Source organism: Bos grunniens, chromosome 9 (assembly GCF_055505025.1).
Source record: "Bos grunniens cultivar Pamir isolate PY7600 chromosome 9, Bosgru_T2T1.0, whole genome shotgun sequence".
Taxonomy (NCBI): Eukaryota; Metazoa; Chordata; class Mammalia; order Artiodactyla; family Bovidae; genus Bos; species Bos grunniens.
The window spans coordinates 3,879,136-3,903,506 of record NC_141173.1 but is presented as its reverse complement, the minus strand read 5'-3'; the positions used below and the strand labels follow the sequence as shown (position 1 = coordinate 3,903,506).

Genomic DNA, 24,371 nt, shown 5'->3' with positions numbered 1-24,371 from the left:
CTTATCTTTCTAAATCCTGTTTGTCCCTGACATCCTGAGCTCACTATCTCTTAAAAAGCCTTCTAGCTATAGTATCTCTAAAATTCCTAACCTCTATAAGCTATAGTAAAATATGCTAACATTACAACATACCATAAATCTTTAGCTTCTAACTATTTTAATTATTGAGTCTGCGTGAACTCCAGGAGTTGGTGATGGACAGGGAGGCCTGACGTGCTGCGATTCATGGGGTTTCGAAGAGTTGGACAAGACTGAGCAACTGAACTGAACTGAAGCCCTAAATTCAGCAAACTCCTTTGCCATAAACACTTTCCTCACAAATAGGCTTCAGATAGCAATCCCTCCCATGGCCTCAATCTGCAGCCTATGTCCTCATCCTGGAACACTGTTTTGTAAAAGTCCTTGAACAAATGTCAATGATTAACTTTATGAATTATTTTCTGAGCACAGCTGCAGAAGGCTTTGTGCCTTCTCATGCTCCTCTCAATAACAGTAAGCACCTTAATATTCTTTTCAGTCAACTCAGCTGCAGAGAGGAAAGAACAAGTCAGAATCATAACGCCTAACTCTTTCATCCCAGGTCCGTGCCTGCAGGACAAGGAGAGGGAGTTGGGGCTGTGCCTCCATTTTTTCAGTAATGCCTAACGTGGCTCCCAACATCTCCCCCTTTTTAATTTTTTATAGCATAGGTATGAAACTCAGTAGATAGAGCATAAACACTTTGGTTGAGTATTCTGAAAAGGCATGGGGCTATTACACAAATCAGAACTAACAGGTATAAGCACATGGCCACATTAATCATTATTGTAGAAAAGGATCCATGGGAAAGATACCCCTCCAGATTTTCAAAGATGTAATTAGAAAGCCAAGGAAAAGTCAGACTCCACCTGCTTCATATTCTGAATATCCTGATGTAACTTAGAAATATCAATACTAATATCTGAATGATTCCAGACGCCTAAAATATGATTCCTGATGTGTTCCCAAGAGTGCATGGACTCATTCACTTGTAGAGGGGTAACACACATCCATTTAAATTCAGCATGGCACCTTAAAGACAATTTAATTTTTAAGTTTGTAATTTCTTGCCCCATAAGCAGAACTGCTTCTTCTAAAGCATTGACTTCATTTTCTATTTTCTTATCTATAATTTCCTGTGTAGTAAGAGCTAGGGAGACATTTTTGGACAGCGCTGCGATTCATGGGGTCACCAAGAGTCGGACACGACTGAGCGACTGATCTGATCTGATCTGATCAGATCAACAAACGAGGCCATATGCACTTCTTTTGACAGGGCAACAGCAGAAACTATGACTGATGCAATTATGGTAATCAAAGCAGTTATTCCCACAACCAGAGCTGCAATGAATCTCTTAGGTTGAGAAATTAAGCCACTACGTTCATATAAAACTTTCAATGCATAATCATCAAACCATTGTCCCTCTAATTTTACAGGAACCATCAAATATGGTGGTTGCTTTACAGTCATCACAGCCTTATAATTATTGTAATTATTCCCATCAACACAGTTTGATATAAAACAATTCACACATATAACATTGTAAACAGTTTCTCCTTCAGAAACTTCCAAATCACTCGGATTTCTGGCCAACAAAAAGGCATAGGGAGAATGTACACAGGCCCGTACAATATATCTTTGTTCATTTAAAGGTCTATGTAAAATCACAGGTGCCATAGCAGCCAATGCTTTCCATAACTCAGGCTACATGGGACCTGTTCCACCGAAGCTCACTAAAGGAGGAACCCATCCATTAGCATGCCACCTAGTAATTACTAAAGGCATAGTGAGAAATGAATTATTCCATGTGGATCTAGAAGGTTCTACATAAATAAAGCCCCATCATTGACTCAAAAGATAGGGATACCCCCATTCGGTCAGAAAATGTCTGGTGGCAGCAATGGGAATAGATAATTTTATGGTGTACATGCATTCTTTCCAACGAGGAAAGCCAGAAATTCTGCTTATGTTTTCCCAGGCCTGTAGCCCTTGTTCATTAGATTCTGAAGTGGGGAGTGCACAGCTCAGATAGTCCTTTAAATGAGGAGCTGCCTTTTTTAAGGCATCAAATAGTCTTTCTTGCGCCCCTGGCATCAGCAGTTGTAAAGACCAAAAGTCTCTCTTGCTATTGCTTTGTCGAGAATCAGTAAGCATGCCTTTCAAGGAAGTGCTAACGAATCCATTCAAAACCGGAGCTGATCCTTGTAAAGAGGAAGGTATGACAAAGCAAATAGGTGGATAAACGGAAACGCCTGAAAAATTGAAGGGAGTGCTGGAAGATAGATGGAAGGATAGATGGAAACCCTGCCCAAAAGATGAGTATTATTAACAAAAACACGAATGGGCTCATTCATCCAATCAACAGACTGGAAAGAAGGTGGATTAAGCAAATAGGCCCAATGAACCTTTTCTGCACTGAAGGGCCTTGGCTGACAAGCCAACACAGCAAGCATAGCCACAAACATTACCATAGGAGTGGCCTCATATCTCCCCCTTTCTATTAATTCTTCAGCCCGCTGAGTGAGATGTTTTAGCTGGCCCCAAGTTGGTATCATGCTGGAGGTGGTTGCTTGAGTACGATGATGACGATGAGGTGGAGCAAAGTATAGTTGAACTTGATCAGCTTGTCTCTCCTGAAGAGCCAGGTGCCTGAAGCAATGTACTAGCGGTGAAGCCTCAGGTGAAGTCACTCGTCCTTTGGCTTTTCCTTGGCTTCCTCAGGTCTGGACTTGACGAGCTTCTGGTCTCCCCATCTTTCCTCGGTCCTGGGCTCCAGGATCCCAGAGATTTCAGTGACCCCGGGGTCTTTGTGATCCTGGAGGTCTCATGGGACTGGAGGTGTCGAATCAGTCTGTCAGGAATCCAAACAGGAGAAGTGAAATCCTGTAGAAACACACAAGCATACCCTCTCCCACAAGTTAGCAACACATCTGGCCCTCTCCATTCTCCTGCAAGCTCTTTCCACTTAACCATGGGCCAAGTCCTAGCCCCTTCAGGCGCCCAGTGTCTCATCATTGCAGTCTGCCCCTGTGTGTCCACGTTTAAATGATTAATTACAAACAAAGCATGGTGTAAAACATGATGTGGAGAAGAATACTTAAATTCTCCCTGCCTTAATTTAGCTATCTGATTGTTTAAAGTTTGGTGCACCCTTCCCACTATGGCTTGACCTTGGGGATTATAAGGTATTCCTGTTGAATGTACTATGGAAAATTGTTGACAAAAATCTCTTAAAAGCAGCAGTATAAGCTGGGGCATTATGTTTTTATCTGTTTGGGGAGTTCTATTTGGGAAAAGCATTGAAACAAGTGCTGAATTACATCTCTTGCTGTTTCACCCAATGTAGCACAGGCTATGATAACATGAGAAAACGTATCTACGGTAACATGCACAAAGGATAGTTTTTCAAAGGCTTGAGTTATTTGCCAGAGAGCCATTAGGCCTAAGGCCTTGGGGATTAACTCCTAAAGGTGGAGATGGATTAAATGTTGGACAATTTGGACATAACTTAACTATTTGTCTAGCTGCTTCCCTAGGGATATGAAATTCATACCTTAAACCAGCTGCAAGTTGATGATGAATTTTGTGAGAATTTTTGGCCTTGTCAATCTTTTCATGTAACTTTAAAGCAATTATTTTAGTTAATGCATCTGCCAAAGCATTTCTTTTATGCAAAGGGCCAGGCAAGCCAGAATGGGTGCTAATATGTCCCACAAAATATTTCTTATCTCTATGTTTAATCTCCTTCTGAAAATCAGATAACAAGAAGAAGATGGTAGTTTTGTTTCCTGGAATTTTACCATTCTCCATATCAGGAAATAACCCTACAATATATCGGGAGTCAGTCAGAAGATTGAAGGTGTGGTCTCTTAAATGTTGAAAAGCCCAAATAACTGGTCATAACTCAGCCCTCTGGGCAGATGTCTCTTCAGTTATCTGAACATGAGATTTTCCATTAATAACTGTGACTGCTTTACCATTAGAGGAGCCATCTGTGAAACTGAAAATTGCACCTTCCAAAGGTTGAACAGAAAATTTCTTTGGAAAAATCACTGGATGTGTTTTTAAAAAATGAAAAAGGGGGCTTGAGGGCAAATGAAACAAAATTTGACCACTGAAATCTATCAAGGCCACTTGCCAATCATAACTATTTTGTAAAAGAAATTGCAGTTGATTCTTATTGAATGGAATCACTATATTTGTTACTTTTTTTTTTTTTCAAAAAGTTCCACACTTCTTTTTCTACCTTTTATAATTAATTGTGCCATCAAGATGGGATAAGATAAAACTATTTTTCTTGGAGTCACTGGTAGATGGAGCCATTCCAATGGGCCTTCTTGCCACAAGCATCCTGTAGGTGTATGCTCTGTGGTAAGAAAAATTAAATCCCATCCTCTGGTAATATTAATCCTAATTAACCGATCATTCAAAGCCTCATCCACTTTAACAAGAGCCGGCTCTGCCTCACTAGTCAATTTTCTCTTAGAACTGGGATCAGGATCGCCTTTTAAGCAATCAAACAGAGGCTTTAAATCTGCAGTAGTCAGTTTTAAATGTGGGCATATCCAATTAATATCTTCTAATAATTTCTGGAAATTATTTAAAGTTAGTAAACGATCTCTCTGCAGCTGCAAAGGGGCATGACTCATGGTATGGTTGTTTAATACTCTCCCTAAATAAGAAAAAGGAGGATTTACTTGGATCTTATCTGGAGCTATCTTTAAACCCCAGTCTTCCAAGGCCTCAATCAATTCAGATAAGATTTGTTGCAACAAGGCTCTGTCCTTATGAGCTTCCAAAATATCATCCATATAATGTATCAAATATAGATCTTTATACTTTCCTCTAACATTTTGCACAGCTTGGTTTACAAATTTCTGACACAATGGGGGGCTGGCTATTTTTCATTCCCTGAGGCAAAACCTTCCATTGAAACCTGACTGCAACCATGAAATTAAAAGACGCTTACTCCTTGGAAGGAAGGTTATGACCAACCTAGATAGCATATTCAAAAGCAGAGACATTACTTTGCCAACAAAGGTTGTCTAGTCAAGGCTATGGTTTTTCCTGTGGTCATGTATTGATGTGAGAGTTGGACTGTGAAGAAGGCTGAGCAGCAAAGAATTGATGCTTTTGAACTGTGGTGTTAGAGAAGACTCTTGAGAGATCCAGCAAGGAGATCCATCCAGTACATTCTGAAGGAGATCAGCCCTGGGATTTCTTTGGAAGGAATGATGCTGATGCTGAAGCTGAAACTCCAGTACTTTGGCCACCTCATGCGAAGAGTTGACTCATTGGAAAAGACTCTGATGCTGGGAGGGATTAGGGGCAAGAGGAGAAGGGGACGACAGAGGATGAGATGGCTGGATGGCATCACTGACTCGATGGACGTGAGTCTGGGTGAACTCCGGGAGTTGGTGATGGACAGGGAGGGCTGGCGTGCTGTGATTCATGGGGTCGCAAAGAGTCGGACAAGACTGAGCGACTGATCTGATCTGATCTGATCTGATAGGGTTGTTTAAAATTAGCTGAAGGGAGACTGAAAGCAAACCGTTTACAATCCTGGACAGCCAGGGGAATGGTAATGAAATAATCCTGTAGATCTATAACTATCACATTATACTGAAAAGGCACAGACACTGGGGAAGGGAGGCCCATCTGGAAGGCCCCCATGTCTTCCATAGTTGTGTTTATAGCTCTCAAATCTTGTAACACTCTCCATTTTCCTGATTTTTTCTTAATAACAAAAACAGGAATATTCCAGGGGCTATTTGAAGGCTCTATGTGGCCGGCTGTCAGTTGTTCCATAACTAAACCCTCAGATGCCTGTAACTTTTCAGCTGTTAAGGGCCATTGCTCCACCCATACCAGATCATCAGATGTCCAGGTAATAGGGTCGGCAGCAGGAGGAACAGCCTCTAGTATAAATTTGAATATCCCAAACTTTCTCTATCCTTGTTAGGAACCACCTTTAATGGAGAAACAATTCCCTGCTGATCTTGACCAAGCTCCTTATCAGGATTATACCTCATTTGCCACATTTGATTAGTAACCTTTTCATCTGGGCTATATAAAAGCATTCCCATCTGAGATAATACGTCTCTCCCCCATAAAGAAAAGGGTAGTGAAGGAACCACATATGGACAAAAGGTGCCTTATGCCCACTTCCCATCTGACCATGTCAAAATTTCTGAGCTCTTAGCAACTGAGGGCACTGACCCTATTTCTACCAAGCAGGCACTGGTCAAGCGTTTCAGCCAGGACAAGGACCAATCTTTTCTAGCAAGGCAAGAGATGTCTGCACCAGTATCTAACAGCCCTGACATTTTATTTCCTTGAATTAAAAGATCTTTTAAAGGTCTAGAAGCTGTAATTTCCTGTACCCAAAAAGCTAGATCACTAGATCCAAATCCTCTGGGGCCCCTAGCTTGAGAAGTCAAAGTTTTTCCTGTCTGATAATAAGGTAAAAGCAAAAGCTGTGCTATTCTTTTACCTTTATTAGTTTGCACAGTTTTAGTAGGTGGGGAGATCAAAACTTTAATTTCCCCAGTATAATCAGAATCCACTATACCAGGCATCACCGAAATTCCTTGAGGGGAAAGCGAGCTATGCCCTAGCACAGGTAGTACAATGCCCTCAGGCAGGGCACCAGCCATTCCTGTTGGATTTGGAGTAACCAGTATGTCGGGGGTTTATATTGTTGCGGTGGTGGAACTGAGGTCCAGTCCTCAGTACCTGGGGTTGCTCTGAAGAGTTCTGAGATGGGACAAAGGGAATAAAGGGATTCAACACAACTGCCCCTATTGTTGTCCGGGGCTGGGGCTGCCCCTGCTGCCGGTTTCCCTGAAACTGGGAAAAATTACTTTTCTGTACTTGGGGGGTGAGCGTAGTCCCATCCTTATGAAATTCAGATCTGCAGTCTTTTGCCCAATGATACCCTTTCTGGCATTGGGGGCAAAGTGCCTTTGGGGGGTTGGTATTAGTCTGTATTGGCACAGCCTGTTGTCCCTGCTTGGCAGGACATTGCAGGCAAAAATGCCCCATTTGACCACAAGAGAAACACCTTTTATTTGTAAAATCGTTTCCATTACGATTAACATTTTTTCTCATTCCCTGAATTACTTGTACAGCCGTTTCTCCCCTCAAAGAGGCGGTTAAGTCTACCCCCTGCATAAAGGAAGTTCCTACTTCCTGACAGGTCTGTATAGATTTAGCATTCTCATAAGCCAATCGTTTAAGAACTATCTCTGCTGGCTCAGTACTCTTAACTGTTCTCTTTACAGCAGTTTTCAATCTGGCCACAAAATCTTCATGTTTCTCATCTGGTCCCTGTTTGATATTACTGAGTAGATAATTTTCCATCGGAAGGGGCCAGAGATTTCCATGCCAAGACACCTGTGGACATAATCTGATTAAGTGCTGCTTTAGACAACCTTGCTTGGGCTATGTTAGATTCGTATTCTTCATCTCCTCTTAATGTCGCAGATCCCATTGCCCTGAGCTTTGCATCACTAGAGGTTTTGTTTTCCACTGACTGCAGTCTAGCCAACTTATAATACTCTGCCAACCACAGGAGGTACTCTCCTCCAGGAAGACAAGCCCTTGCAACTGCTCTCCAATCATACGGCGTCATCCATCTTCCAGCTAAGGCATCTAGTAGAGTGAGTGTATAGGGGGAGGTAGACCCATAATCATGACAGGCTTGTTTAAGTTCTTTCAGGAGCTTATATGGGATTGGTTCCCATATTCCTTCTTCCTCGTCATTTCCTTCCATTTTGATAAAAGCTACTGGAAAGACCATAGAAAATTTCAAGTGTCCCTGTTGTTCTGCCTCCCTTCTAGCCTGGGTGAGCCTCCCTGAGGGGGTTTATTGCAAGAAGCACGCTCTACATATTGTTCACACGTCTGCCTCAAAAGCTCCTTTGTTTCAGAAAAGTCTTCATCCTCCTCAGCCTCAGGCAATGTTTTGGGAGGCTTTGGGGTAAAGTGGGGAACATTTGGGCCTTGGAAGGAGCAGACGGAGGTGGCAGCGATTGCCTTAAATCAGAAAGTGGTGAATAAATTTTTAAAGGTTTGCATAGAGGGGGAGGGGGCTCACTAGGACACTCGGCCGCAGTGTCCTGCAAGCCCTCTCCTTCCTCAGGAGGTGGAGCACAGTCTCCCTCCTATTCTTCATCAGTGGCAGAAAACATAATCTATGCAAAAGGCGGAGACCCACCATTCACCGCTGCAGCCTCTCCCACAGGTTGTCTAACAGCCTCATGCCAAGGGTCCAAAACGTCCCTAATCATATTCCACGAGAAAAAGCATCTACAGGAACCTTTTATGGCCCATGCAAAGTATAAAACAAATGTAACTGATCTCCAACCTTAGTCCAAATTTCTAGATTTGCCATTTTGCTTTTTTGCATTTCTTTTTCTTGGGATTCTTGCTCCTTTTCTCCTGTATAATGTCAGAAGTATCTGTCCATACTTCATGAGGCAATCTGTCTATGAGATGTAGTCCCTTAAATCTATTTCTCACTTTCACTGTATAATCATTAGGGATTTGATTTAGGTCATATTTGAATGGTCTAGAGGTTCTCCCTACTTTTACAATTTCAGTCTGAATTTGGCAATAAGGAGTTCATGATCTGAGCCACAGTCAGCTCCCCATCTTATTTTTGCTGACTGTATAGAGCTTCTCCATCTTTGGCTGCAAATACTATAATCAATCTTATTTCGGTGTTGACCATCTAGTGATGTCCATGTGTACAGTCTTCTCTTGTGTTGTTGGAAGAAGGTATTTGCTATGACCAGTGCATTCTCTTGGCAGAACTCTACTAGACTTTGCCCTGCTTCATTCTGTACTCCAAAGCCAAATTTGCCTGTTACTTTAGGTGTTTCTTGACTTCCTACTTTTGCATTCCAGTCCCCTACAATGAAAAGTACATCTTTTTTTGGGTGTTAGATTTAGAAGGTCTTGTAGGTCTTCATAGAACCGTTCAACTTCAGCTTTTTCATCATTACTGGTAGGGGCATAAACTTGGATTACTGTGATATTGAATGGTTTGCCTTGGAAACAAACAGAGATCCTTCTGTCATTTTTGAGATTGCATCCAAGTACTGAATTTAGAACTCTTTTGTTGACTATGATGGCTACTTCATTTCTTCTAAGGGATTCTTGCTCACAATACTATATATAATGGTCATCTGAGTTAAATTATCCAATCCAGTCCTTTTTAAATTCACTGATTCCTAGAATGTCGATGTTCACTCTTGTCATCTCCTTCTTGACCACTTGCAGTTTGCCTTGATTCATGGACCTAACATTCCAGGTTCCTATGCAATACTGCTCTTTACATCATCATATCTTGCTTCCATCACCAGTCACATCCACTACTGGGTGTTGTTTTTGCTTTGACTCCATCCCTTCATTCTTTCTGGAGTTATTTCTCCACTGATCTCCAGTAGCATACTGATCACCTACCGACCTGGGGAGTTCATCTTTCAGTGTTCTATCTTTTTGCCTTTTCATACTCTTCATGGGGAAAAGTACTGCTCATACTCTTATCTCTTCATGGCAAATAGATGGGGAAAGAATGGAAACAGTGAGAGACTTTATTTTATTTTATTTTTACTTTTTTGGAGAGGTGTCCAAAATCACTGCAGATAGTGACTGCAGCCATTAAATTAAAAGGCACTTGCTCCTTGGAAGGAAAGGTATGACCAAGCTAGACAGCATATTAAAAAACTAAGACATTACTTTGCCAACAAAGTCCATCTAGTCAAAGCTATGTTTTTTTCCATTAGTCATGTATGGATGTGAGAGTTGTATTATCAAGAAAGCTGAGCCCCAAAGAATTGATGTTTCTTAATTGTGGTGTTGTAGAAGACTCTTGCAGAGAAGGCAATGGCAACCCACTCCAGTACTCTTGCCTGGAGAATCCTAGGGACAGAGGAGCCTAGTGGGCTGCCTTCTATGGGTTCACACAGAGTCGGACACGACTGAAGTGACTTAACAGCAGCAGAAGACTCTTGAGAGTCCCTTGGAATGCAAGGAAATCAAACCATTCAATCCTAAAGGAAATCGGTCCTGAATATCACTGGAAGGACTGATGCTGAAACTGAAGCTCCAATAGTTTGGCCACCTGTTGCAATGAACTAACTCACTGAAAAGACCCTGATACTGGGAAAGATTGAAGGCAGGAGGAAAAGGGGATGACAGAGGATGAGTTGGTTGGATGCCATCACAGACTCAGTGGACATGAGTTTGAGTAAGCTCTGGGATTTGTTGATGGACATGGAAGCCTGGTGTGCTGCACTCCACAGGGTCACAAAGAGTCAGACACGACTGAGTGATGGAACTGAAGTGAGGTTTGTCCTACCTTTTCTTCCAAGTACTAAGCATCTTTTAAATTCATGGTTGCAGTGATTTTGAAGCACAAGAAATTAAAATCTGTCACTGTATCCTTTTTCCCCCATTTATCTGCCATGAAGTAATGGGACTGGATGCCGTGATTTTTGTTTTTTGAAGCAAGAGGCTCTTTACTTCCTCTTCACTTTCTGTCATTAAAGTGTATCATCTCCATATCTGAGGTTGATATTTCTCCCAGCAATCTTGATTCCTGCTTGTGATTCACACAGCCAGACATTTTTCATAATGTAATCTGCATATAAGTTAAATAAACAGGGTGACAATAAGCAGCCCTGATGCACTCCTTTCAAAGTATGAACCAGTCCATTGTTCCATCTATAGTTCTAACCATTGTTTCTTGACCTGCATACCAGTTCTTCAGGAGGCAGGTAAGGTGGCCTGGTATTACCCTCATTTTAAGAATTTTCCACAATTTGTTTTAATCTGCACAGTCAAATTACACTCACATCACACACTACCAAAATAATCCTCAAAATTCTCCAAGCTAGGCTTCAGTAGTTCATGAACTGAGAATTTCCAGATATTCAAGCCAGATTTAGAAAAGGCAGAGGAACCAGAGATCAAATTGCCAACATCTGTTGGATCATAGAAAGAGCAAAAGAATTCCAGAGAAACATCTACTTATGTTTCCTTGACTACACTAAAGCCTTTGGCTGTATGGATCACAAAAATCCATGGACAATTCTTAAAGAGATGGGAATATCAGACTACCTTACCAATCTCTTGAGAAACCTGTATGCAGGTCAAGAAGGAACGGTTAGAGCTGTACATGGAACAATTGACTGATTTGAGAATTGGGAAAGGAGAAGGTCAAGGCTGTATATTGTCACCCTGCTTATTTAATGTATATGCAGAGTATGTCATACAAAAACCAGGCTGGATGAAGCACAAGCTAGAATCATGATTACTGGCAGAAACACCAACAACCTCAGATATGTAGAGGACACCATGTTAATGGCAGAAAGCAAAAAGGGGAATAAATAGCCTTTTGATGAATGTGAAAGAGGAGAGTGAAAAAGCTGGTTTAAAACTGAACATTCAAAAAACTATGATCATGGCATCCAATCCCATCACTTCAATGGCAAATAGATGGGGAAACCACAGAAACAGTGACAGGCTTTATTTTTTTTGATTCCAAAATCACTGCAGATGGTGCAGTGATTTAAATTTAAAGATGTCTGCTCCTTGAAAGAAAAACTATGACCAACCTGGACAGCATATTAAAAAGCAGAGATATTACTTTGCCAATAAAAGGCTATCTAGTCAAAGCTATAGTTTTTCCAGTAGTCATGTATGGATGTGAGTTTTGGATCTTAAAAAGAGCTGAAGAATTGATGCTCTTGAACTGTGGTGTTGGAAGAGACTCTTGAGATTCCCTTGGACTTCAAGGAGACCAAACCAGTCAATCATAAAAGAATTCAGTCCTGAATATATCTTGGAATGACTGATCCTGAAGCTGAATCTCCAATACTTTGACCACCTGATGCAAAGAGCTCACTGACTAGAAAAGAACCTGATTTTGAGACAGATTGAAGGCAGGAGGAGAAAGTGATGACAGAGGAAGAGATGGACGGCATCATTGACTCGATGGAAATGAGTCTGAGCAAGTTCCAGGAGTTGGTGATGGACAGAGAAGCCTGGCATGCCTCAGTCCATGGGGTCCCAAAGCATTGCACACAATTAAGCAACTGAACTGAACACAGTCAAAGGCTCTAGCATATTCAATGAAGAAGAAATAGACTTTTATATCAGATCAGATCAGATCAGTTGCTCAGTCATGTTCGACTCTCTGCGACCCCATGAATCGCAGCACGCCAGGCCTCCCTGTACATCACCAACTCCTGGAGTTCACTCAGACTCACGTCCATCGAGTCAGTGATGCCATCCATCTCTTCCTCTGTCGTCTCCTTCTCCTCCTGCCCGCTTTTTTATAAATATTTTTTTATTATTATTTTTTACACCACAGCCATTTTGTATTGACAGGGGAGCCTGGTAGGCTGCCATCTATGGGGTCACACAGAGTCGGACACGACTGAAGCGATTTAGCAGCAGCAGCATAGCAAATTAACAATGTTGTGATAGATTCAGGTGAATAGTGAAGGTCTCAGCCATACATATTGTTTTTCTATGACCCAATGGAGGTTTGGATTTTGATCTTTGTTTTCTTTGCCTTTTCTAAATCCAGCTTTTACCTCTCTGAAAGGTCTTGGTTCATATACTGTTTAAGCCTAGCTTGAAGGATTTTGAGCATTACCTTGCTAGCTTGTGAAATGAGTGCAATTGTACAGTAGTTTGAATATTCTTTGGCATTGCACTTCTTTGTGATTGAAATGAAAACTGACCTTTTTCAGTACTATGGCTATTGTTGAGTTTTCCAATTCTTTGTCATATTGAGTATAGCACTTTAATAGCATCATCTTTTAGGATGTAAAATAACTCAGCTGAAATTTCATCACCTCCACCATCCTTGTTCATAGTGATGTTTTTAAGGTCCTTTTGTCTTCATGCTCCACAATGTCTGGCTCTAGGTGAGTGACCACACCATCGTGATTATCTAGATGATAAAATCATTTGTTTTTAATTTAGTTTTCTGTGTGTTTTTCTACCTCATCTTCATCTCTTGTGCTTCTATTAGGTCCCTGCCATTTCTGCCCTTTATTGTTCCTATCTTTGCATGAAATATTCCCTTGAAAGTTACTCAGTCATGTCCGACAATTTGCAACCCCATGGACTATATAGTCCATGGAATTCTCCAGGCCAGAATACTGGAATAGGTAGCCTTTCCTTTCTCCAGGAAAGGCTTATCTTCCCCACCCAGGGATTGAACCCAGGTCTCCCAAATTGTGGGCAGATTCTTTACCAGCTGAATCACAAGGGAAGTCCAGAAATACTGAATTGGTTAGTCTGTCCCTTCACCAGCAGATATTACCAACCCAAAATCGAACTGGGGTGTCCTGCATTGCAGGTGGATTCTTTATCAATTAATTGACCTATCCATTGCTATCTCCTAATTTCTTGAACAGATCTCTAGTCTTTCCCATTATATTGTTATCCCCTGTTTCTTTGTATTGCTCACTTAAGAAGGTTTTTTTTTTTTTTTTTTTTTAAATCTCTCTGTGCTATTCTCTGGAATTCTGCATTCAACTGGGTATGAATTCAGATCCTTTTTTTTATAGGAAGTTTATAGCAAATTTCTTTCAATCACACTGCTTTTGCTTGTTCTTTTAATACATTTTTGGAGTTAATTAACATACAAAATTATATTAGTTTCAGCTGCACTGCATAATGAATCAGTGCATGTATTTATTGTGAAATGATAACCACAAAAAGTCCCACAAAGCTACTTTTCATTTCTTTGCAATAATTCTCATGAAATTTGTGATTGTCATATTTTCCATTCTCATATTAATGAAATCTCAATTTTTCAAACTCTATGTAGTTTGAAAATAGTGAATTATGTAGATTTGTGGGGAATATATAAGGAGGCTAATCTATATATTTAGCCATGTTTCTAAAAGAAAAATATAATATTTGGTGTATGGAGAGTGATGAATACACAATTTCCCTTCATTGGTATCGTTCCTTTGCAAGACAAATATTAAAAGGAAAAAAAAAAAACCTCAGTTTTGAAATTTTTACTGATTGAAGTTAATTAATTCACTTATGGTATGTATAATAATTCATATGTATATATAGACATATATATGATATTTAAGTGAAAATGTCTGCAATAATCCTCATAATAGATGAAAGTTCAATAGCAGTTTTGTTTATTGTTCCCATGAAAGGAATTATCTAAGGTTAACTATAAATAACACAACTGAGATATATCCAAGTTTGACTCAGATCCTTGTGCCTTTTCAAGTACAAAGGAAGTATAGCAGATAAATTCAAAAGAAAAGGAAGGAAAGAGGATCTGGTAATAATAGAAGACATGAAGAAATTTGTATGACATCTGTCATTTCAACTGTAAGAGTGAAAGCTAGAAGACTGTGGGATAAGATTATCAGTGTGATGAGAGAAAATTACTCCAAATTCAGAATTGTTTACTCTGAAAATCTATCTTTTAAAAAAAAAGTGAATAAGAGAGGGAGGGAGACATTATCAGAAAAATGAAAAAAAAATAAGAAAGATCATTCCACCTCTAAATAAGGGCTTTCAGAATATATACTCAGGAATACAGGACAAGACACCACAAGAAGTATGTAAGAATCAAGAAGGTGTATTTTGCATAATGAATACAAACAAACCTAAAAATATAAAAAATATAAATTGGATAAAGTAGTTTACTCTGTAAGAGTAAGGGAAGATGCTGTAATCTTATTATGTATCAGTCAGTATTATTCTATACACTGTTAATGTGTTGTTAGAACATACAATTAATAAATGTTTCATTATATGAGCAAAATATATATATATATATATATATTAAATATGGAACAAATCTACAATTAGACATACAAGGCAGGCAAGAATATCTACATCTTAAAGCAGTTAAACAGTCTGAATATATTAAGAGATATAGCATATTTATGAACAAGGAGACTATCTTAATTGTCAATTTGATCTATAATTTCAGTGTAATTTGAATCAATATCCCAAAGGACTATACCAAGAAATTTGATAAGATGATTGCAAACTTTGGTCAGCCAGGTGATGGCTGTGATGCTCCCCAATGAGAAATGGGTTCACATGACCTAGTAGATGTCGAGATCCATTACAAAGGTAGCATCAGAACACAGGTTGTCCCCACACCATTTAAAGAGGAAAAAGAAGCCAAAATTTAAAAATAGAGCAGAAGATTATGACTTCACTATGGTGAATACTTTTTCTAACACACAAACAAAAACACAAGCACATACACAAAAATAACATTCACATTCAAGATATTAAACCTGGAAGAAAACATTGATATACTTGAGTTTGAGTAAGCTCCAGGAGTTGGTGATGGACAGAGAAGCCTGGAATACTGCAGTCCATGGGGTCACAAAGAGTTGGACATGACTGAGCAACTGAACTGAACTGAACTGAACTTGACTAGATTAATATTAAACACTTCTAATAACTAAAACACCAAAATTTAAACAAAGTCACCAAGTAGAACTTTCAATATATATAATTAATAAAAATTAATAATTAGATTTTATATTAAATTACATAAATTAGTAAGAAAAGACTTAAAACATTAATTTATACTTAAACTCCTAAAACAAATTGTTGCATTATAATATGTACTCTAAATTTTTGCATGTTTCTAAAAATATATTATAGAAGTATATATGATGCATTGAACCTGGACTGGTGATTTCTTTCTTAAATGATATTATACATGTTTCAATGCCATTCTCCCAAATCATCCCACCCTCTCCCTCTCCCACAGAGTTCAAAAGACTGTTCTATACATCTGTGTCTCTTTTTCTCTCTCACATACAGGGTTATCGTTACTGTCTTTCTAAACCAATATAATATTGTAAAGTAAAAATAATAATAAATAAAACCAAAAAAAAGAATTATATATGATGAAGAAATTCCAAGTTATTTATTATATTTTCCTTGCTTCCTGCAATTCCTTCATAAAATCAGTTTTGATAGCGACAGAAACAGGACAATTTAAAAAGTGGAGACAACAAAAGCAAAACTATACAAGTGAACTATATGCACTAAAAAGCTTCACACAAAAGGTAACTATCAGTGAAATGAAAAGGCAAGCTATGGAATGGGAGAGATTATCTGCAGACCCATATATATATATATGTGTGTGTATATGTGTGTATATGTGTGTATATGTGTGTGTATGTGTATATATATATATATATATATATATATATAAAGCCTTCTACAGTTTATAGTCAAAAAATAATAATCCAGTGAAAAGGTGAGCAAAGGACCTGAACTGATATTTCTCCAAAGAAGAAATCCATGCATGGGTGCTCAGCCATTCAGTCATGTCTCAGTCATGTCCCACTCTTTGTGACCCTACGCACTGTAGCCTACCATGCTTCCCTGTCCATGGAATTTTCAAGGCAAGAATACTGAAGTGAGTTGACATTTTATAATCCAAGGTATCTTCCTGGCTCAGAGATCGAAACTATGTGTCTTGTGTCTCCTTCATTGACAGGTTGATTTTTTACCACTGAGCCACCTGGGATTCCCAAGTTAAGACATGCACATAACTAACACATGAATAAAAAAGATGCTCAATGTCTCTAGTCATTAGGGGAATCCAAATCAAAACCACAGTGAGATACTACCTTAGGCCTGTTAGGATGGATATCACTAAAAATTAAGAAAAGGAATGAGAACTAGAGGTGACAACAGACTAGTCTTCTCACTGAAACATGTCTCCATGAGTATAGCATGGAAGAGTTGACCTGTTCTATCTACAGGCATTTCATTGTATTGCCTGTGATCCACATTAGTGTTAGTTGCTTAGTCGTGTCTGACTCTTTGCTATTCCATGGACTGTAGCATGTCAGGCTCCTCTGTCCTTGAAATAGTTCAGACAAAAATACTGAAGTAGGTAGCCATTTTCTTCTTCAATGATCCACATTTGGGCAATCATTTTTTTTGCATGTCATTTTAATGTTAAAAATATAATATAATTTATTTAACTATAGATTTACTTCTATGCATGCATGTGTGCATGTTAAGTCACTTCAGTCATATCCAAGTTTTTGCAGCCCTATGGACTGAAGCCCGCCAGACTCCTCTGCCCATGGGGTCCAGGCAAGAATACTGGTGGGTTTCTATGCTCTACTCCAGGGAATCTTCCCGACTCAAGGACAGGGCTCACATTTCTTATGTCCCTGTATTTGCAGGTGGGTTCTATACCACTAGTGCCACCTGGAAAGCCCACGTCTATAGGTGAGTCACCAAACGCAAGGTTATTTTTGTATTTTATCTAGTAACCAATCAAATAAACAGCAATGCATTTTAATATGAGGGAAAATTTAAAATAGCAATAATAATAATAATGGGACTTCTGTTTAATTTATCTAAACATTTATGTATTATAATCTCTAGTTTGTATGCAATTGGTTTTGTAAATACAGCTATTAAATAAATACCTTACATCTCTGCCATCAGTATTCCAGAAAGAAAACTGTATTGTCTTAAAGCCTCAAGTGTTCCAATTGTTGCTGTGATGACTGGCCATATCCATGAATAGATTTTGGTGAAGACTGAAAAAGAAGTAAAAGTACAGTCCCTAACTAAGAACTGCAAATACCTGTCCATCGAAGCTAGCATTTTATAAAAAGCAAAAGACTGGTATTTTATAAAAAATTTTTTGGCCTCTGTTCATTTAAAAAAACTTTTTTTATGGAAAAAGGAAAGCCACATGAGAAGAAATCAAAGCAAACCACATTGATTTTAACACTAACTTTTGTTCCTGTCTAAATCACGTAGACTTGTAGTGAGCTATCTTCTGTTATAAGGCAGGAATATTACCCTCAACAGTTATAGAAAAATAAACACTTAAATTACCTACTCAGTATCTTTGCTCTCATGGTTCTCTTGATTTTTGGTATTCCTTAATATGAGTAAATTTTAGTTATTGTTTCAATACAGAGGACACAGTTTTGAACCTTAAGCCATATTTCAAAATTTTATTTGTAAATGTATGTAACTTGTTCTCAGCGCTTACAGAGAACATATATAGGGCATAATTAGTTTGTAATTTAATTTTTGTTTTGTTTTTAAATGTGATCTTTTTAGTCATAAGTCATAAAAAGTGGCTTCCTATCCTTTTGAAACAAAATATAACAAGAAAAGATATCTTACTAATCAAACAAATGTATTCAACTAAAGACTTTGCAACTGACCAAGACAACTGGTCAGAAAGAGCTTTGTAACTGAAATGCACATTTAATGACATTAGCCATTCATTTTTGTTAGTTATAAACATTTAGGAAAAACATTCTTAGATATAGAGAAACCAAAGGAAAAAAATGATAACTTTCTTTATGGCTTATCTTCCTGGAATGAATTATATTTGAGCAGAAAACGTAGAGGAGTTTATAAGCATTCAAAGTTGGAAAGGCAGACAAAGTGTCCCTTCCCCTTATTGATAATACCTTCTAAATGTAAGTGCAACTGAAGACCTTTCTGCAATATTCATAAAAATGTGATGGACCCATTAGCTATACACAGCCAAATTAATATATAACACATCATCTGAATACCAAAATATCTGAATACTTCTGTGATAGAAACAAAATTGCAAAGCATTTATAAAGCTGAGATATATTCCTTAGTGTTTCTCCTCTAAAAATGTAATTATATACGGATGCATAAACATATATAATATATGTATATACACATAAAGCAAAGACTTTTCATTAAACATAGAAAGCATAATATTTTTCAAGTGCAAGAGGATGACTGTGTTTATATAATAGTATATACTAAAAACAGGTTTTGGTGGCCCAGAAAGAAGATGGGAAAGGACATGGCAAAGGAGGCATTGGTTCTGAAAGTATAGGATAAAGAATACAGTATAATTAGTTATTTTCTATGGAAATGCTATAGTGCAAAGGCTAGCTTTGTTAGTCAATAAGTAGCTTCCAACACTTTTGAGACCCCATGGACTTAGCCCACCAGTCTCCTCTGTCAATGGGATTTCCCAGGCAAGAATACTAGAGTGGGTTGCCATTTCCTTCTCCAGAGGTTCTTCCCAACCCAGTGATTGAACACATCATGGCATCCAGTCCCACCACTTCACGGGAAATAGATGGGGAAACAGTGGAAACAGTGTCAGACTTTATTTTTCTGGGCTCCAAAATCACTACAGATGGTGACTGCAGCCATGAAATTAAAAGAAATTACTCCTTGAAAGGAAAGTTATGACCAACCTAGATAGCATATTCAAAAGCAGAGACATTGCTTTGCCAACAAAGGTTCGTCTAGTCAAGGCTATGGTTTTTCCTGTGATCATGTATGGATGTGAGAGTCGGACTGTGAAGAAGGCTGAGTGCTGAAGAATTGATGCTTTTGAACTGTGGTGTTGGAGAAGACTCTTGAGAGTCCCTTGGATTGCAAGGAAATCCAACCAGTCCATTCTGAAGGAGATTAGCCCTGGGATTTCTTTGGAAGGAATGATGCTAAAGCTGAAACTCCCATACTTTGGCCACCTCATGCGAAGAGTTGACTCATTGGAAAAGACTCTGATGCTGGGAGGAATTGGGGGCAGGAGGAGAAGGGGACGACAGAGGATGAGATGGCTGGATGGCATCACTGACTCAATGGATGTGAGTCTGAGTGAACTCTGGGAGTTGGTGATGGACAGGGAGGGCTGGCGTGCTGCGATTCATGGGATCGCGAAGAGTCGGACACGACTGAGTGACTGATCTGATCCGATCTGATCTGATCTTGCATTGTCATGTAGATTATTTACCAATGACCACCAGGGAAGCCCAATAAAAGCTAGAATAAAGAAAAAATATATATAATTTGAGATATTGAGAGGAATCTTAAGAGCAAGATTAGATGAAAAAAGGAGAAAAGAAAAATGCAAATATGATTGCTGGGGGGCTAATGAAAGGGAAGGAATGGATTGTTAATTTCCTGGCAATTTATTGAGAGAAATAGCGCCCTCTGCCAGGGCAGGATTTTATATATAGTAAAAAACCCTTTGCAATCTCCATCTGAGTAAGGCAGAAAGTTGCTAGGGACAAGTATCATCAATTCACTACATATTAAGGAGAGAGGAGGAAGGGGTTCCTAAGAAATCTGAGTATACATTTGACTGAAAAAGATAAAACTGAAGACAACATTTGACTGAAAAAGATAGAACTGAAGACAAGAAGCCCAAGAACCCAAAAGAAAAAAATTAAGCCACAAATAAAATTATGAAATCAATGAGATTTACTTATTCAATAGACAAAGCAAGAATCATTCTTGAGATTAAAATAAACACTAAGGGAAAAAAAAGAAAAGAAAATAAACACTAAGATATGTGTCAGGAAGCATTTAACAGAAGGCTTCCTGTGTGCTGTTTTGGATCTGTCAGGAATTCTCTGTTTCTTATTAATTCCTGAATACTCAGGAATTAAGAGGAGAGGCAAGCCTCTCCCAGGGGCTGAGGAATCAAGGCATTTCCCTCATTAGTTTTTCTATGCAGTGATAAGTACCCTCTTCCTTCTTGTGAACCATACAGTAAAAGTGATTGTTTACAACTCTCTCTCTCTCTCTTTAATATGGATCACCTATGTTTTGTAAGTCTGGAATTTTAATCTTTATCTTTGCTGAGAATAACTACCTTGTAAGACAGTATATATGCCCACACCATGTTGATTAAAACACCTTTGCTCCATCAGAGCTCAGGTCCCCGTGTCTTTCTTTCTCTTTCTCCCTCTCTCTCTCTCTCTCTCTCTCTTTTTCAGGCTCATCCCCTGGAGCACAGAGGCTCTCTGAGTTCACTTTCCTGCTCAGGCTTCTAAGATCCTCTCCACCTTCACCCCGTTGACAGGGCACCTGAGGCCTTTGTGAACAGAACAAGCCCCATGCTTTATTGGCTTTCTGCATAAACCAAGTAATATCAGCTTCTTTCTCTCTCCTTTACTTTCTTATCAGTTGACTCCGGACCACCAGGTTCCAGTCCATTAAAGGACCTCAACAGATATGTTGCTATATCATGGAGAAATTAAAAATCTAGATGCAAAAATAAAATGGATAGATAAATCTCCGAGGAAAGTACTATGGAACATAGGAGGTGGGGGTCATATAAAGGGCAAGGGAAACCTAATTCATGTTAAACTGGGTCTGGATGAATGCAGGGCTTCCCAAGTAGCTCAGATGGTAAAGAATCTGCCCACCAATGTGGGAGACCAGGGTTCAATCCCTGGGTTGAGAAGATCCCCACAAGGGTGATTCAGTTAGGTGACTAAGGATGGAGGAAAGTTTATTTCAAAGACAGTAGCAACACCAATGCTTTACAATGTGTGGTCCAGCATGAGAATCATCAGCATTACTTGGGGAGTAATTGGAAACAAAAAAATGTCAATTTTGGACACCAAATGCAGACACACTGAATCACACGCTTTGGAAACAAGGCCCAGCAATGTTTGCACAAACCTCCAGGTGATTTTGAGCTCGACTAACATTTTATTACCAGTGACACAAGCAAACTAGAAACAAGGAAGAACATCTTCCTGTCACACATAATGAAAGTTATTTTTAATCATTTATTTTCCTTTTAATTTTGTGCATGCTTTCAGTGTACATATTTTCAAATTGTATTTAATGTTACACAGACTAAGGTCTCACAAAATATCTAAAGTCCCACATAACTAGGACATAGATAAAGAAAGAAAACATTCCCAGCAATCCAGGACGTGTGTTCATGCCCCTTTTACTAATTATTCCCCACCCTCAACTCCCAAAGACAAACACTCTCCTGAATTTTTATACTTTAGCTTTGTTTCCTTTCATTTGATCCTTATATGCATGGGGTTTTGCACTACGTTCTCTCTTCTGTTTAGCCTTTTGCATTACATTCTCTCTTCTGTTTCTTCATGTTGTTTGTGACAGTTTAGATAAATGTATGACCGAGTGTTTTAACTGTATAAACAGAATGCAATTATATATCTATTCTAATGAGGATGGTCATCATTTAGACCATTTATAGTTTGAGACTTATGAATGATTCTGTTATAAATGTTCCTGCACTGTCTCTTATCAATCCTTTATAATAATATATAGGGACTTCCCTGGTGATCAAGTGGTTAAGAATCGACTTCCACTTCACGGGGCACAGGTTTGGTCCCTGATTGAGGAATTAAGATCTGACATGCCATATATATATATATATATATATATATATATATATATATATATATTTATATTCATATAAGTGTATATACATGTATATCTACTACTACTACAACACACACACACACACACATATAGTCTACGAACAAACATCACTCTGCATGTAACCCATTTTTGTAACACTCCCTCTGGCATGTACATAATAGAATTTCATTACTGGTTTAGATTTTATTTCTTTTTACTAATAATAGTTGGTAATTTGATATATCATTGTAAAGAAACTATTTGTCCTTTTTCCTTTATTATTGAGTTGTTCTATGTATATAGAGAGTTTTTACAGTATAAGCATAATATATGAATACACATATATTCTTTGTATATTTTTATTCATTAGGAGTTTCTGATATACTCAGCATTTGGTGGTTATAAATGTTAGAAATGTTTTGTTCCATTCTCTTATTTAGTTTTCAATCTCTAATGTCTTTCAATTAATAGATGTTCTTCTTAAAGAAATTTTAATGATTTGCATCATCATGCAAAAAATATCTTACTTTTCAGATATTTTATTGCTCTACCTTTCACATTTAAATAAACAAACCGATTGGATTGATGCTTATTTTTACAAGATATGGAATAGGAGATAGGGGTTAGGAAATTGTGTCTGTGTGTTCCTGTGTGTGACTGTGTGCATGTAAATATAAAATTACTTCATCAAAAATTTTGAGATGACCATTTTAGAACCATTTAAGTTTATTGTCCCTCAAATTTACAGGATCCTAATTCTATTGGTGTGACATTATATTCATTGTTATTGTTCAGTCACTTAGTCATGTCCGATTCTTTGCAACCGCATGAACTGCAGCATACCAGCCTTCCCTGTGTGTCACAGTCTCCCAGAGTTTTCTCAAACTCATGTCTATTGAATCAGTGATGCCATCCAACCATTTCATCCTCTGTCATCCCCTTCTCTTCTTGCCTTCAATCTTTGCCAACATCAGAGTTTTTTCCAGTGAGTCAGCACTTCATATCAGGTGGTCAAAATATTGGAGCTTCAGCTTCAGCATCAGTCCTTCCAGTGAATATTCAGTATTGATTTCCTTTAGGACTCACTGATTGGCTCACCTTGCTATTCAAGGGACACTCAAGAGTCTTCTCTAGCACCACAGTTCAGAAGCATCAATTCTTCGGTGCTCAGCCTTTGTTATGTCTAACTCTCACATCCATACATGAGTACTGGAAAAATCATGTGATATGGGCTAAGTCCTTCCAGTCATGTCCAACTCTTTCTACCCTATGAACTGTAGCCTGCCAGTCTCCTCTGTCCATGCAATTCTCCAGACAAGAATATTGGAGTGGGTTGCCATGTCCTCCTCCAGGGGATCATCCTAACCCAAGAATCAGACCTGAGTTTCTTATGTCTCCTGCATTGGCAGGCAGGTTCTTTATCATTAGTATCACCACTTTGACTAGAGGAACACTTTGCTTTGTCAGCAAAGTGATGCCTCTGCTTTTTAATATGCTATCTAGGTTGGTCATAGCTTTTCTTCCAAGGACCAAGTGTCTTTTTATTTCTTGGCCAGGGACGGCGGAGCCTGGTGGGCTGCCCTCTATGGGTCACACAGAGTTGGACACAACTGAAGTGACTTAGTAGCAGCAGCGGCAGCAGCAGCAGTTACCATGCACAGTGATTTTGAAGCCCAAGAAAAAAAGTTCTATCACTGTTTCCATTGTTTCCCATCTATTTGCTATGAAGTAATGGGACCACATGCCATGTTCTTAATTTTTTGAATGTTGAGTTTTAAGCCAGCTGTTTCGCTCTCATCTTTCACCTTCTTCAAGAGGCTCATTAGTTCCTCTTAGGTTTCTGCCGTAAGGGTGGTGTTATTTGCATATATAATGCTATTGATATTTCTCCCAGCAAACTTTATTCCAGCTTGTGCTTCATCCAGTTTAGTGTTTTGCAGGGTGTTAAATAAGCAAGATGACAATATACAGCCTGAGATACTCCTTCCCGAATTTTGAACCGCTCCATTCTTTCATATCCAATTCTAATTGTTGTTTCCTGGCCTGCATACAGATTTCTCAGAAGACAGGTAAGGTGATCTGGTAGTCCCATTTCTTTAAGAATTTTTTTTACAGTTTTTTGTGACCCACACAGTCCAATGCT

At 38.7% G+C, this 24,371-nt stretch overlaps 1 protein-coding gene and 1 pseudogene across 1 annotated transcript in view; one reads left to right on the top strand and one right to left on the bottom strand.

Moving 5' to 3' along the window:
* EYS (EGF-like photoreceptor maintenance factor) overlaps nt 1–24,371 on the top strand; it is a 188,062-nt gene that overhangs the window by 149,148 nt on the left and 14,543 nt on the right.
* Nucleotides 1,984–3,327, bottom strand: LOC147365543 (uncharacterized; annotated as a pseudogene).